The following is a 14,927-nucleotide window of genomic DNA, read 5'->3' on the forward strand; positions in this document are numbered from 1 at the left end:
TTAGAGAAGAAAAAAACTGTTGAAAGAATCAACAAAACAAAGAGTTGGTTCTTTGAAAAAATCAACAAGATAGACAGACCCCTGGCAAACCTGACCAAAAAATGAAGGCAGCTCACTCAAATAAATAAGATAAGAGATGAAAAAGCTCATATCACCACAGAAATAATCAAAATTCAGAAGATAATAAGGGACTATTTTGCAAACCTTTATGCCAACAAATTCGAGAACTTGGAAGAAATGGATATTTTCTGGAAAAAAATTCATATCCCCAAACTCAACCATGAAGATTTAAATCTTCTAAACAGACCCATATCCACTATTGAAATAGAAACCGCAATAAATGATCTCCCATTAAAGAAAAGCCCAGGTCCAGACGGATTCACTGAAGAATTCTACAAGGCCTTCAAAACAGAACTCACACCAATATTTCTCAAACTCTTCATTGAAATTGAGAGAGCACATTCACTACCAGACACATTCTATGAAGCCAGCATAACCCTCATCACCAAACCAGGCAGGGAGTCATCATGGAAAAAAGACTATAGACCGATTTCCCTGATGAACATAGACGCAAAAATTCTCAACAAAATTCTGGCCAATCGACTTCAACAGGTCATCAAAAAAAAAATCATACACCACGATCAAATTGGATTCATCCCAGTGATGCAAAGTTGGTTTAACTTTCGTAAGTAAATTAATGTAATCCACCACATCAACTGGAGCAAGGTAAAGAACCACATGGTTTTATCTCTGGATGCAGAAAAAGCATTTGACAAAATCCAGCACCCATTTATGCTAAAAGCCCTGGAAAAACTGGGATTCCAGGGAACTTTCCTGAATATAATCAAGGCAGTTTATGATAAACCAACAGCAACTATAACTCTAAATGGTGAAAAACTAAAGCCATTCCCTTTAAAATCAGGAACAAGGCAGGGATGTCCACTCTCTCCCGTGCTTTTCAACATAGTACTAGAAATCCTAGCCAGAGCAATTAGGCAAGAAGAAAATATAAAGAGGATCCAAATAGGAAAAGATGAAGTTAAACTTTCTCTCTTCGCAGATGACATGATCCTATACCTAAAGTATCCCATAGACTCTACCCCCAAGCTACTAGAGCTGATCCAAATCTATGCCAAAGTTGCAGGATATAAAATAAACCCTCAAAATCAAAGGCCTTTCTCTATGCTAATGACCCAAAGACCGAGGTGGAAATCAGGAAAGCAACTCTGTTTGCAATAGCCCCAAAAAACATAAAATACCTAGGAATAACCTTAACCAAAGAAATGAAAGTCCTCTTTGATGAGAACTTTAAAAGCTTGAAAAATGAAATTAAGTCAGAACTAAGGAAATGGAAAAACCTCCCATGCTCCTGGATTGGGAGGATTAATATAATCAAAATGGCAATATTGCCCAAGGCTATGTACAAATTCAAAGCAATACCCATTAATATCCCAACACCATTCTTTAATGAAATAGAGGAAGCAATCCAGAAATTCATATGGAACAATAAAAAACCTGGAATAGCAAAAACAATACTAAGCAGAATGAACAGTGCTGGAGGAATTTCAATACCCAACTTCAAGCTGTATTATAAAGCTATAGTAATAAAAACAGCCTGGTATTGGCACCAGAACAGACCTGAAGACCAATGGAACAGAATTGAAGACCCAGAAATGAACCCACAGAACTATGCCTACTTAATCTTTGAAAAAGGAGCTAAAACAATAGCTTGGAAAAAGATAGCCTCTTTAACAAATGGTGCTGGCAAAACTGGCTCAACACATGCAACAAACTAAAACTAGATCCTTATATATCACCTTGCACCAAAATCAATTCCACATGGATTAAAACCTCGAAATCAAAACAGACACCCTGAAAACACTAAAGGAAGGAGTAGGAGAAACACTTGTGCTCCTTGGCGCAGGACGGAACTTCCTTAACAAAGACCCAAAAAGGACACAAATCAAAGAAAGGTTGGACAAATTGGACTGCATCAAACTGCAGAGCTTCTGCATGGCAAAGGACATAGCTCGCAAGATAAACAGAAAGCCAACAGACTGGGAGATCTTTACCGGCCATTCAATGGACAAAGCCCTCATATCTAAAATATATGCAGAAATAAAAATATTACCTTCCTTCAAACCAAACCGCAAACAATAGTCCCCTCATCAAGTGGGCTAAAGACTTACAAAGAGACTTCTCTGATGAGGAAATGAGAATGGCCAAAAGACATTTGAAAAAGTGCTCTACATCACTGGCCATAAAAGAAATGCAAATCAAAACAACATTGAGATTCCATCTTACCCCAGTAAGAATGTCATATATCAAGAAAACTAACATTAACAATTGTTGGAGGGGATGTGGCCAAAAGGGAACCCTACTTCATTGTTGGTGGGAATGTAAACTGGTTCAGCCACACTGGCAAGCAGTATGGAGATTCCTCAGAACGCTAAATATAGAACTCCCCTATGACCCAGCACCCCACTTTTGGGTATCTATCCAAAAGACCACAAACAAATTCATAGTAAATCCACCAGCACAACAATGTTCATCGCAGCGCAATTTGTCATAGCTAGAATTTGGAACCAACCCAGACGCCCCTCAGTAGACGAATGGATCAGGAAAATGTGGTACAAATACACAGTGGAATTTTATGCCTCTATCAGAAAGAATGACATTGCCCCATTTGTAAGGAAATGGAAGAACTTGGAAAAAGTTATACTAAGTGAAGTGAGCCAGACCCAAAGAAACATGGACTCTATGGTCTCCCTTATTGGGAATAATTAGTACAGGTTTAGGCAAGTCATAGCAGAGCATCACAAGGCCCAATAGCTATACCCTTATGAACACATAAGATGATGCTAAGTGAAATGAACTCCATGTTATGGAAATGATTGTTATATCACAGTTGTAATTACTTTCAACATACCATGTGTATCTCTAGCATCTATTATAGATGGTGTTCTTGTATCACCTTCCTGTGGTTGTACCTACACTATCTCTGTAACATTATCTGAGTATATTGGAAACCATGTATACTGGTATTAGGACTAGGAAATTGAAAGGGAGTACCAAAATTGAGAGACTCAGGGTAAAAAAGAAAAACAACTACAAAAGCATACTTGCAAAACTGTTTGGTCTATGTGAATGGAACACCTCATGGGGTGAAAGGGATAGGGGATGGGGGGAGGCGGGTATGAGGGACGAGGTAACAAACAGTACAAGTACAATGTATGAAACTGTATCCTCTCTGTACATCATTTTGATAATAAAAATTTGAAAAAAAAATAATCAGACCATCAGATTGACATAAAGACAAACATAGCCTGATATATATCTATATCTATTTCTATATGTACAGAACACAGTCTTCAATTGATTATTTCAATATTCATGTCAATTCAACGTAAAACATTTAGTATAACTGACCTTTAACCTAAACTCAACTCATTATTTTTTTATCTAATCTCTCCTAACCATTAAAAAGACTAAAAAGTGAGAAATAATTTCTGTCTTCCAAGCATTTAGATTTGACGTGATTCTTTTGCATTTATTCTTTTCAACTATTTCTATGACATAAAATATTTTTAGTAAAATTACTTTACTCAAATTCAAGTTTTAATTTCTATTTTCTGTTGTCATTTGTTTTAGATGAATTATATAAAAGGGAGGTTAGTTTTAATCCTTACTCAACCTTTTTTCTACCATGCACACTAAAATTCAATTTATAATTTTTTGAAACATTTGATCTGTGCTTTTAAGGCATAGTTTCTGTTTTGTGTCTTATTTATTGTCAAAGTGACATACAAATGGGTTATAGTTTTATACGTTAGGCATTGGATACATTTCTTGTACTGTTTGTTACCTCCTCACTCATTTCCCCCTCCCCCCTTCACCTTTCCCTATCCCCCCATTAGTTGTTCAGTTGGTTTACACCAAACAGTTTTGCAAGTATTGCTTTTGTAGTCCTTTGTCTTTTTATCCCGTGTCTCTTGATTTTGGTATTCCCTTTCACTTTCCTAGTTCTAATACCAGTATATACAGTTTCCAATGTACTTAGATAAGATACAATGATAGTGCAGGTACAATCACAGGAAGGGGATATAAGAGGATCATCAACTATAGAAGCTACGGTTTCACATGGCATGTTGAAAGTAATTACAACAGTGAAATAACACTCGTTTCCACAACATGGAGTTCATTTCACTTCGCATTATCTCATGCATTCATAGGGGCATAGCTATTAGGCTCTTGTGATTGATCCTCTTATGTGACTAGCCTTAACCTGTGCTAATTATTTCCTATGAGGGAGACCATAGAGTCTATGTTTCTTTGGGTCTGGCTCAATCTACAATTTTTTATCTTCACAGTAAAAATAATATTAAGACATAATCACATTCACTGAAGATAAGTTACCCTGGGTTTCTCTCAGTCATAACACATTCTATTCCTATGTTTTCTTTAACATAATGATTAAAATAGGTAGGAATTTATGAGCATTTACAGTATACCAGCATACCAGGTTGGCCCTTGTTTCCTGTTAACTCATTTCATCAGGGAGTGCTCTCTGGCTACCTTCCCCTATTTTCAAGATCCTTTAACCACAAGCACTTGTAATACCAACTATTGTCACTTCCTGTCTCCTTATATGACCTTTGTGCCATGACTTAATTATGGTTGTGTTTTACAAGGTAGCAGGTATGTAACAAATCAATCTTAATGTGGCAAAGTAAGGAAAATGAAGGTGAGGGAGGCCAGATGCATATCGACATTATAGTGAGAAGATTCTGAATTCCTCAAAAAACTAATAGGCCTATATCTGCTTCTATATTGGTGACACTGTTTTATTGTGTATCATCTGCTTGTCATCTTGATAAGTAGACCCAGAATCTTTTAGTACTAACACATTGCACTTTAGGCATTTTCATGTTACCTTTGATGATCCTGGAAAGTAAATGTGATGAAGCAGAAAGAGATGTGAAAGGTCATATACTTATTCATAATGGTGCAAGAAGACATGTTAGTGCCTAAACTGGACTGAGAGTTTGGAACACATTTCTGTTAATCTGTTCTTCATTTCTCTTTAGTGTAAACCTTGGTGGTGCTCATCCTCATTAATTCTCATGATTTGGAATCAATTCTGTCTGTTGTCCAGGCTAATTTTTGTCTTTGATGTAATTAGGAATTTCTCTTTATAATAACTGAAATGTCAAAAAATTCAATGTATTTAATTCAGCAGCAGATGGTTTAGCAGATATATAGCAAAAAACAAAATGAAAACAAAAAGCAACTAAACAAAAGCGAATTTTATCCAAATTTGGAAAAGGAGAGTCAATAGTAATGTAAATATTTCAAAGTAAAGCATGATATTCTATCATAGATATTATAAATAGGAAGCATCTATGGCATATAGGAAAAGGATTATTTACATTGAAGACTTTCACACATATTTACAGCTGGGCTGTTGACATCTTAGGGCATTTGTCACTCTCCATATGCAATGGAGAATTTTCTTCAGGTTTTTTTTTTGAGAGAGAAAAATTTGAACTCATTATTATAACTCAAAATCAAATTCATTAGTAAAAATATTTATTGAACTTCTACTAGCTAACCAACACTCTATATAATGAAACAAGTCAGGAACACGGAATATATCAGAAATAATTCCTTACCCTTGGGAAACTCATACAGTAAACAGAAAAAAATCAATAGCAGAGTAACTTTGTATATTAGAAGGAGACAATTCCTTCAAAATTGTCAAATGTCATTGAGGGAGAAAAAGTGCTTGTTAAGTGTGAAGAGATGTGATATTCATGGCATTAGTGATGATATTAAAAACAGTGTCATGTGTGCTAGGCACCAGTGGTTCATATCTTTAATCCTAGCTATTCAAGAAGCTGATTCTGAGGACTGCAGTTCAAAGCCAGCTCTTGAAGCCCATGAGATGCTTACCTCCAATTAAGCATCAAAAAATGCAAGAAGTGGGCCTGTGGCTCATATGAAGAGTTCTTGCCTTAAGCAAAAAAGCTCAAAGACAGCACCCTGGGTCCTGAGTTTAAGATCCAGAACAACAACAAAGAATTTGTGTGTGGCATACATCTGAACTTTTAACAATGAAAAGGTAGATGATACATTCAATATATTGTTGGTTTTTGCTTGTTTGGTTTTTGTTTTTGTTTTTGTTGGTCATGGGGTTTGAACTGCGGTCCTGGGTGCTATTCCTGAGCTTTTTTACTCAAAGCTGGCATTTTCTCATTTTGAGCCACAACACCTCTTCTGGCTTTTGAGTAGTTAATAGGACATAAGAATCTCATGGGGACTTTTCTGCCTGGGCTGGCTTTGAACTGTGACTCTCAACTTTCTTCCCCCTTAATAGCTAGGATTACAGGTATGAGCCACTGGTGCCTAGCATATTGTATATTTTGTTTGAAAAATATGGCATTATATGCAATATTTTACTTTATAAAACCTGCATGATTTATTTTTTTCATTATATAAAGGACATTATTGATAGTAAATATATTTTTAAGAGGGGTTGCCATTCTTATCACTTTTCAGTAATAGTAATATATCATGAAGTTAAATATCACCCACACAATGTCCCAAGTATAATTATTTCATGCTGTTCAAGATATTCATTTTATTGGTTTGAATATTCTTCTTTGTATATACAAATGATTTCTCTCACTACTGTTAGTCCTTTGAAAGACATTATCATCCTACTGTTGATGACTATTTTTGTCCTCCAAATCTAGCATGCTTCAGTATAAAAAATACTGCCCTGCTGATTGTGGTATGCATAATTCTGTCCTGCTTATACTATCATTGACAATAATAAGACTGAACCACAGTCTTGTTTTTCAAAAATACATTGAACAGGAAATCAAGATTTTTAGTAATATTTTTAAATACTAAGTGATTTTTGCAGATAAAGTAGGATAGGATCTGTTACTCAAGTAGAGACTTCATCTTTTTCAATTTTTATTTCATTTTTTATTTTCAAGGTGATATACAGAGGGGTTACAGTTACATATGTAAGGCAATGAGTACATTTCTTGTCAAACTTGTTACTCCTCCCTCATTTCCCTCCCCCCGTTCCTCTGCCCCAATCCCCCTGTCCTGAGTTGTACAGTTGGTTTACAGCATATTGTCATGTAAGTATTGGTGTTGTATTGGATTTTCTTTTACCCTTTGTCTCACCATGTTGATGTTCCCATTCCCTTCCCTAATTTAGATAAATGTATATACAATACCCAGGGTTTCAAAATCAAATACAGTGACAAAAAGGGTTAAACCATAGGGGAAAAAAACAAAGGAAAAGGCATAATTTCACAAAGTACATTGAAAATAACAACACTGATAAATCACTTGTTTTCACAACTTAGAGAGTAGAGATTTTATTGACTTTACTTTTCCTTTCTTACAATACACTTGGTTGGCCCATGGTTCCAAATCACAATATAGTTTTTGAAATCTATCTGACAGCTAAAAAAGAAAAAAAAAACACAATTGCTTTATTCTAAATAAAATGCCCTGTTACATGTAGCATAATCTGAGATGATTCCCATAATAGAGGTCTTGTGCTACAGGCTTTGATGTCACCTGTTAGTTTCAATGCCTGAAGCCCTGGGCTTATTCTGACATATATAATAGTATATGTGCATGATATTAAGTGTCCTTTTTATATTGCCATTCATCAAAATGATGCATATTGTAACCATACATAATATTTAATCACTATTCATGTGATAGAGGAAAAACTTTTTGTCTGTTTTTTGTCTAGTCCTTGATTAGTTTTCTCTCTAAACTTGCTGTTATATTAGGGTGTCATTCTATACTGTAAAAAATAAATACAAATATGAAATTGCAGAAACTTTTAGCATATGCTACTTAATAGATACAATAGTGGATATTAGAGTTTGGAGGTTTACTGGTGCAAAATACTATAATTTTTCCAGTACATGTCAGTCTATATCTTATCATCAGATTTCCAATCTAGATCATTAGGAATCTAATCACATTTACAATATTTAGTTAAGCAAAGTAACTTTTTTACCTTCATCAGAATCATCGTACTTTCTAATAGTTATCATCTTCTTTCTGACTTTTAGGCTTTAATTGGCTCTTGGAATTTTTGACCCATTTTGTTTAATTGGTGACATAAAATAACACAACAAAAGAAAAAATGAATCTTAAAAAACTAATTACAAAAGTGGGGCTGCTGGTTCATAGGGGAGTTCTATGTTTTGCCTTCGGTGGAAATTCCATATCACTTTCCACAGTGGCTGAACAAGTTTACATTCCCACCAACAACGAAGTAGGGTTCTCTTTTGGCCACATCCCTTCCAACATTTGTTATTCTTAGATTTCTTTATAATGGACATTCTTACTGGGGTGAGGTGGAATCTCAATATGTTGTTTTGCTTTGCATTTCTTTTTATGGCCAGTGCATAGAGTTACACTATGACCCAGCAGCCCCACTTTGGGATACCTACCCAAAAGATTACAAACAAGAACAAATTAAAGCCAGCAGCACATCTATGTCCACCGCAGCACAATTTGTCATAGCTAAAATATGGAACCAACCCAGATGCCCCTCAGTAGACGAATGGATCAGGAAAATGTGGTACATATACACAATGGAATTTTATGCCTCTATCAGAAAGAATGACATTGCCCCATTCATAAGGAAATGGAAGGACTTGGAAGAAATTATATTAAGTGAAGTGAGCCAGACCCAAAGAAACATGGACTGTATGGTTTCCTTCATAGGGAATAATTAGTACAGGTTTAGGCTAGTCACAGGATCACAATAGCCAATTGCTATGCCCTTATGAACACATAAGGTGATGCTAAGTGAAATGAACTCTATGTTATGGAAACAAGTGTTGTATCACTGTTATAATTACTTTCAACATCCCATGTGAAACCGTATCTTCTTTTGTTGGTGTTCCTCTTGTATCCCATTCCTTTAGTTGTCCCCTTACTATCCCTGTATCTCATCTGAGTACCCTGGATACTGTATATACTGGTATTAGAACTAGGGAAGTGAAAGGAAATATCAAAATCGAGAGACAAAGGATAAAAAGACCATTGACTCCAAAAGCAATACTTGCAAAGCCATTTGGTGTAAACCAACTAAAAACGCATGGGTGGGGGGGGAGAGAAAGAAAGGGGGTGGGGGGAGTGAGGGAGGAGGTAACAAATGGTACAAAAAAATGTACCCGTTTTGATTTCAAGGTCTTTAATCCATTTGGAATTGATTTTGGTGCAGGGTGATATATAAGGATCTAGTTTTAGTTTGTTGCATGTGTTGAGCCAGTTTTGCCAGCACCACTTGTTAAAGAGGCTATCTTTCTTCCATATTATTGTTTTAGCTCCTTTATCAAAGATTAAGTAGGCATAGTTCTGTGGGTTTAATTCTGGGTTTTCAATTCTGTTCCATTGGTCTTCAGGTCTGTTCCGGTGCCAATACCAAGCTGTTTTTATTACTATAGCTTTATAATACAGCTTGAAGTTGGGTATTGTAATTCCTCCAGCACTGTTCTTTCTGCTTAGGAGTGTTTTTGCTATTCTAGGTCTTTTATTATTCCATATGAATTTCTGGATTGCTTCCTCTATTTCATTAAAGAATGGTGTTGGGATATTAATGGGTATTGCATTGAATTTGTAGATAGCCTTTGGCAATATTGCCATTTTGATTATATTAATCCTCCCAATCCAGGAGCATGGGAGGTTTTTCCATTTTCTTAGTTCTGACTTAATTTCATTTTTCAAGCTTTTAAAGTTCTCTTCAAAGAGGTCTTTCACTTCTTTGGTTAAGGTTATTCCTAGGTATTTTATGTTTTTGGGGGCTATTGCAAACAGAGTTGCTTTCCTGATTTCAGCCTCGGTCTTCGGGTTGTTAGCATAGAGAAAGGCCGTTGATTTTTGAAGGTTTATTTTATATCCTGCAACTTTGCCAAAGTTTTGTATCAGCTCTAGTAGCTTGGGGGTAGAGTCTATGGGATTCTTTAGGTATAGGATCATGTCATCTGCGAAGAGAGAAAGTTTAACTTCATCTTTTCCTATTTGGATCCCCTTTATATTCTCTTCTTGCCTAATTGCTCTGGCTAGGAATTCTAGTACTATGTTGAAGAGCAGGGGAGAGAGTGGACATCCCTGCCTTGTTCCTGATTTTAAAGGGAATGGCTTTAGTTTTTCACCATTTAGAGTTATGCTTGCTGTTGGTTTGTCATAAACTGCCTTGATTATATTCAGGAATGTTCCCTGGAATCCCAGTTTTTCCAGGGCTTTTAGCATAAATGGGTGCTGGATTTTATCGAACGCTTTTTCCGCATCCAGCGATAAAACCATGTGGTTCTTTACCTTGCTCTGGTTGATGTGGTGGATTACATTAATTGACTTGCGTATATTAAACCAGATTTGCATCCCTGGGATGAATCCAGTTTGATCGTGGTGTATGATTTTTTTGATGACCTGTTGAAGTCGATTGGCCAGAATTTTGTTGAGAATTTTTGCATCTATGTTCATCAGGGAGATTGGTCTGTAGTCCTCTTTCCGTGATGAGTCTCTGCCTGGTTTTGGGATGAGGGTTATACTGGCTTCATAAAATGAGTCTGGCAGTGAACGTTCTCTTTCAATTTCATTGAAGAGTTTGAGAAATATTGGAGTGAGTTCTGTTTTGAAGGCCTTGTAGAATTCTGCGGTGAATCCATCTGGACCTGGGCTTTTCTTGGATGGGAGATCATTTATTGCTGTTTCTATTTCAATACTGGATATGGGTCTGTTTGAAGACACTAAAGGAAGGAGTAGGAGAAACACTTGGGCTCCTTGGCACAGGACAGAACTTCCTTAACAAAGACCCTGAAATGCTACAAATCAAAGAAAGGTTGGACAAATGGGACTGCATCAAACTTCAGAGCTTCTGCACGGCAAAGGACATAGCTCTCAAGATAAACAGAAAGCCCACAGACTGGGAGAAAATCTTTACCGGACATTCAACAGACAAAGGCCTCATCTCTAAAATATATGCAGAACTAAAAAAATTACCTTCTTCCAAAACAAAACTGCAAAGAACAAATAGCCCCCTCATCAAGTGGGCTAAAGACTTACAAAGAAACTTCTCTGATGAGGAAATGAGAATGGCCAATAGACATATGAAAAAATGCTCTACATCACTGGCCATAAAGGAAATGCAAATCAAAACAACATTGAGATTCCATCTCACCCCAGCAAGAATGTCATATATCAAGAAAACTAATAATAACAATTGTTGGAGGGGATGTGGCCAAAAGGGAACCCTACTTCATTGTTGGTGGGAATGTAAACTGGTTCAGCCACTCTGGCAAGCAGTATGGAGATTCCTCAGAAGGCTCAATATAGAACTCCCCTATGACCCAGCAGCCCCACTGTTGGGTATCTATCCAAAAGACCACAAACAAAATCACAGTAATGCCACCAGCACAACAATGTTCATCGCAGCACAGTTTGTCATAGCGAGAAGCTGGAACCAACCCAGATGCCCCTCCATAGATGAATGGATCAGGAAAATGTGGTACATTTACACAATGGAATTTTATGCCTCTATCAGAAAGAATGACATTGTTCCATTTGTAAGGAAATGGAAGGACTTGGAAAAAGTTATACTAAGTGAAGTGAGCCAGACCCAAAGAAACATGGACTCTATGGCCTCCCTTATTGGGAATAATTAGTACAGGTTTAGGCAAGCCATAGCAGAGCATCACAAGGCCAAATAGCTATACCCTTAGAAACACATAAGATGATGCTAAGTGAAATGAACTCCATGATATGGAAACAAGTGATATATCACAGTTATAACTACTTTCAACGTCCTATGTGTATGTGTAGTTTCTATTATTGATGATGTTTTGTATCACCTTCCTATGTTTGTACCTACACTATCTCTGTAATCTTATCTGAGTATATTGGAAACCGTGTTTACTGGTATTGGAAGTAGGAAATTCAAAGGGAATACCAAATTCGAGAGACACAGGGTAAAAAAAGAGAAATAACTAAAAAAAATATATATATATTCATAGGTTTATGTGTAAATTTAACAGAATATTTACTTGTAATCTGTATTTTGCGAATTTACTTCCATAAAAATGTAAAATATCAAAAAAAAAAACAAAAAAAAAACAAAAAAAAATGTACCCATGGCCTTACATATGAAACTGTAACCCCTCTGTGCATCACTTTGACAATAAATAAGTAATTATTATTTAAAAAAACTAATTACAATGTCATGATAATACTATAAAACCATAGAAAATGAATAGATGAGGAAAACCTAGTATATATGGACCACAGAACATCAGTTAGAGAGCATGTCATTTTTTAAGAAAACAGATGAACCTGGAAATCACTATCACAGTGAAATAAGACAGATTCAGAAAGACAATCATATTTTCTCTCAAATGTAGAGTGTGAGACTAAAAAAGACAAGAATGTTAAAGAATTTGGAGGGGAGGAGAGGGAGAATAAAAGAGAGATGTGATCCATGCACATGTGATATAAGTATCATAAAAAGCTTCTATTTTGTTTAAGCAATATATATATACATATGTACATATACGTATACATATACATATACGTATATGTACATATGTATATATATATATATATGACAAACATTGCAGGGTATTCCAAAGTTAAGAATATAATAATTAAGACCTGCTGAAATTGCTGTAGGAAACATAGTTTTATGTTTGTGACATTAGATACATATTATTAAATGCCAAAAAATTCAGCATCAATATGTAGAATTTAGGAAATCACATAGTAAGTACTAAAAATATGACAAGGATTCTGTTTTAATACATTTAAAATCTTTGCTTTTTTTCACAATATTGTATGTTTTGCATGTTCATAGTGTGAATTTAGTTTGAAATGTTATTTTCTTCATGATTTCTTCCTTATCCACAAAGAATGAATCTTTACCTATATTCAACTTCAGAGTAAATTATCAGCATTTATGAACTGATTTCTTTCTTCCACTTTAAGGAAAAAAAATCAGTTAAGACATAATAGCTGATTGGTTACAGAATATTCAACAGATAGCTTCTTTTACCCTAGTGTATCTAATGGAGTATGCAAAACTGCTTCCTGTATATTCAACAAATTATGCAAATACGGCATTTCTGTTGTTTAGTGTTAGTTTATGTATTTTAAATTTTTGTTCCATACTCTGCATAAATTAAAGTTTACCAACAGAAGGTATTGTGCTTATTAAAATATTTTTGATAAGCTGGGAGCTGGTGGTGCATACCAGTAATACGACCTAATCAGGATGCTGAGATCAGAAGATCATGGTTTGAAGCCAGCCTGGGCAGAAAAGTCCCCATGGGACTCTTATCTCTAAACAACCATTCTACAACTGGAAGTAGAATTGTGGTCAAAGTGATAGAGTTCTAGCCCTGAACAAAAGAACTCAGGGACAGCACCCAGGCCATGAGTTCAAACACCATGACTGACCAAAAACAAAGTATTTTTGATATACTGTACATGAAACTGTCCCACTTTTGGGAGATATTATTAAATGATGATACAAAAAATGGAGGAGGTAAAGGCAGTAGTGAAAGAAGTGAAAGAGGAAGGTATAGAAATAAATAAGCAATTGTGGGATGATTAAAGATAATCAGAGGTTCTGTCCTTCTACTTATGTCTCCATCACTGGTAAGGAAATGTTAAGAAATCACTGTCTTCAGTATTTGACATACAAGTTGGAACTATCATTTGAAATTACCTTCCTAATTTCCTCATTGGGAATAAGGGAACTATATTTGACAGAGAGAATAAGGTCAGTAAGTAGTTCTCAGGTAACTGAGGGGAATGACTGTTTCCAAACAAAGTCTTCTGCACATCACAGTACCTTGGAAAGGAGCATCTATGTCTTTCAAACTGTGGTGGTGTTAATCATCTGAAATCCAATTTAAATTTTTCTTTTCACTCAAAATTTCCTTCAGAATTAATATTCTTATTTCTAGGTTTACTTTTTCTACTCATCCATCTTCATTAGTTATTGAAATATTTAATGGCATCTTCTCACTATTTTTAAAGTAGCCAGAGAGCAGAACAGTTGTTTGATTCCTCAAACACACCAGTGTTAATCCTAAGTGCCTGCTGAAAATTCTTCTACTGTGCCATTTGTTGCAAATAGGTAAAAAAAAATTTCAGGAGAGCACGATTTGCAAATTATATGCACTTTATCTATTTACATTGAACTGACAGTGTTTATCCTTTGCATTTTCAGAAAGAAAGAAGAATCTTTAAATACTAACAATTGCATTTGATTCTTGATATTTCTTGGTAACTAATCACAGTTCCTTTGCAAAACTGAACCCAGGATATGTAAAGATTTGAAAAGAAGTTAAAAAAAAGCTATCAGAGTTTTTTATGTTCTTAATGATCCCCATATAGGCAGCCAAAAATCTGATTAACAGATCAATGAAAAAAAAATGAAATGGGTAGGCATTCATCAAACAATATGGTAGTATGTTTGCAAGGTATAAGTCATCCATTAATAATCAGATGCTTCTTTTTGGTGACATCATTTGCTATACATTTGGTGGTCAGGAACTAAGTTTTATAAAAGCTATAGATCCAAAGGTGAATATATTTACCTGACCTGTTAATTTTGTCTTACTAGATTTTATTTACTTTTATTTTGTAACAAATTTTTGAACATTAATCTAGAATATATTTACAGAATTGAAAGTGTTATGATTGAAAAAAAGTTTTAAAGGTTTCTTAAAAACACAATATGAAAATTAAGACCTCATATTTTCAAGCTAAGGTAAACATATCTTGTTCATCATAATACTCTTTTATTAATTCCTAGTTTTTAAACTTGTCCTGGATACAACAGTTTAACATACCCAGACCCTCTTTTGTCATATATCTTA

The sequence above is a fragment of the Perognathus longimembris genome, chromosome 4, assembly GCF_023159225.1.
Source record: "Perognathus longimembris pacificus isolate PPM17 chromosome 4, ASM2315922v1, whole genome shotgun sequence".
NCBI lineage: Eukaryota > Metazoa > Chordata > Mammalia > Rodentia > Heteromyidae > Perognathus > Perognathus longimembris.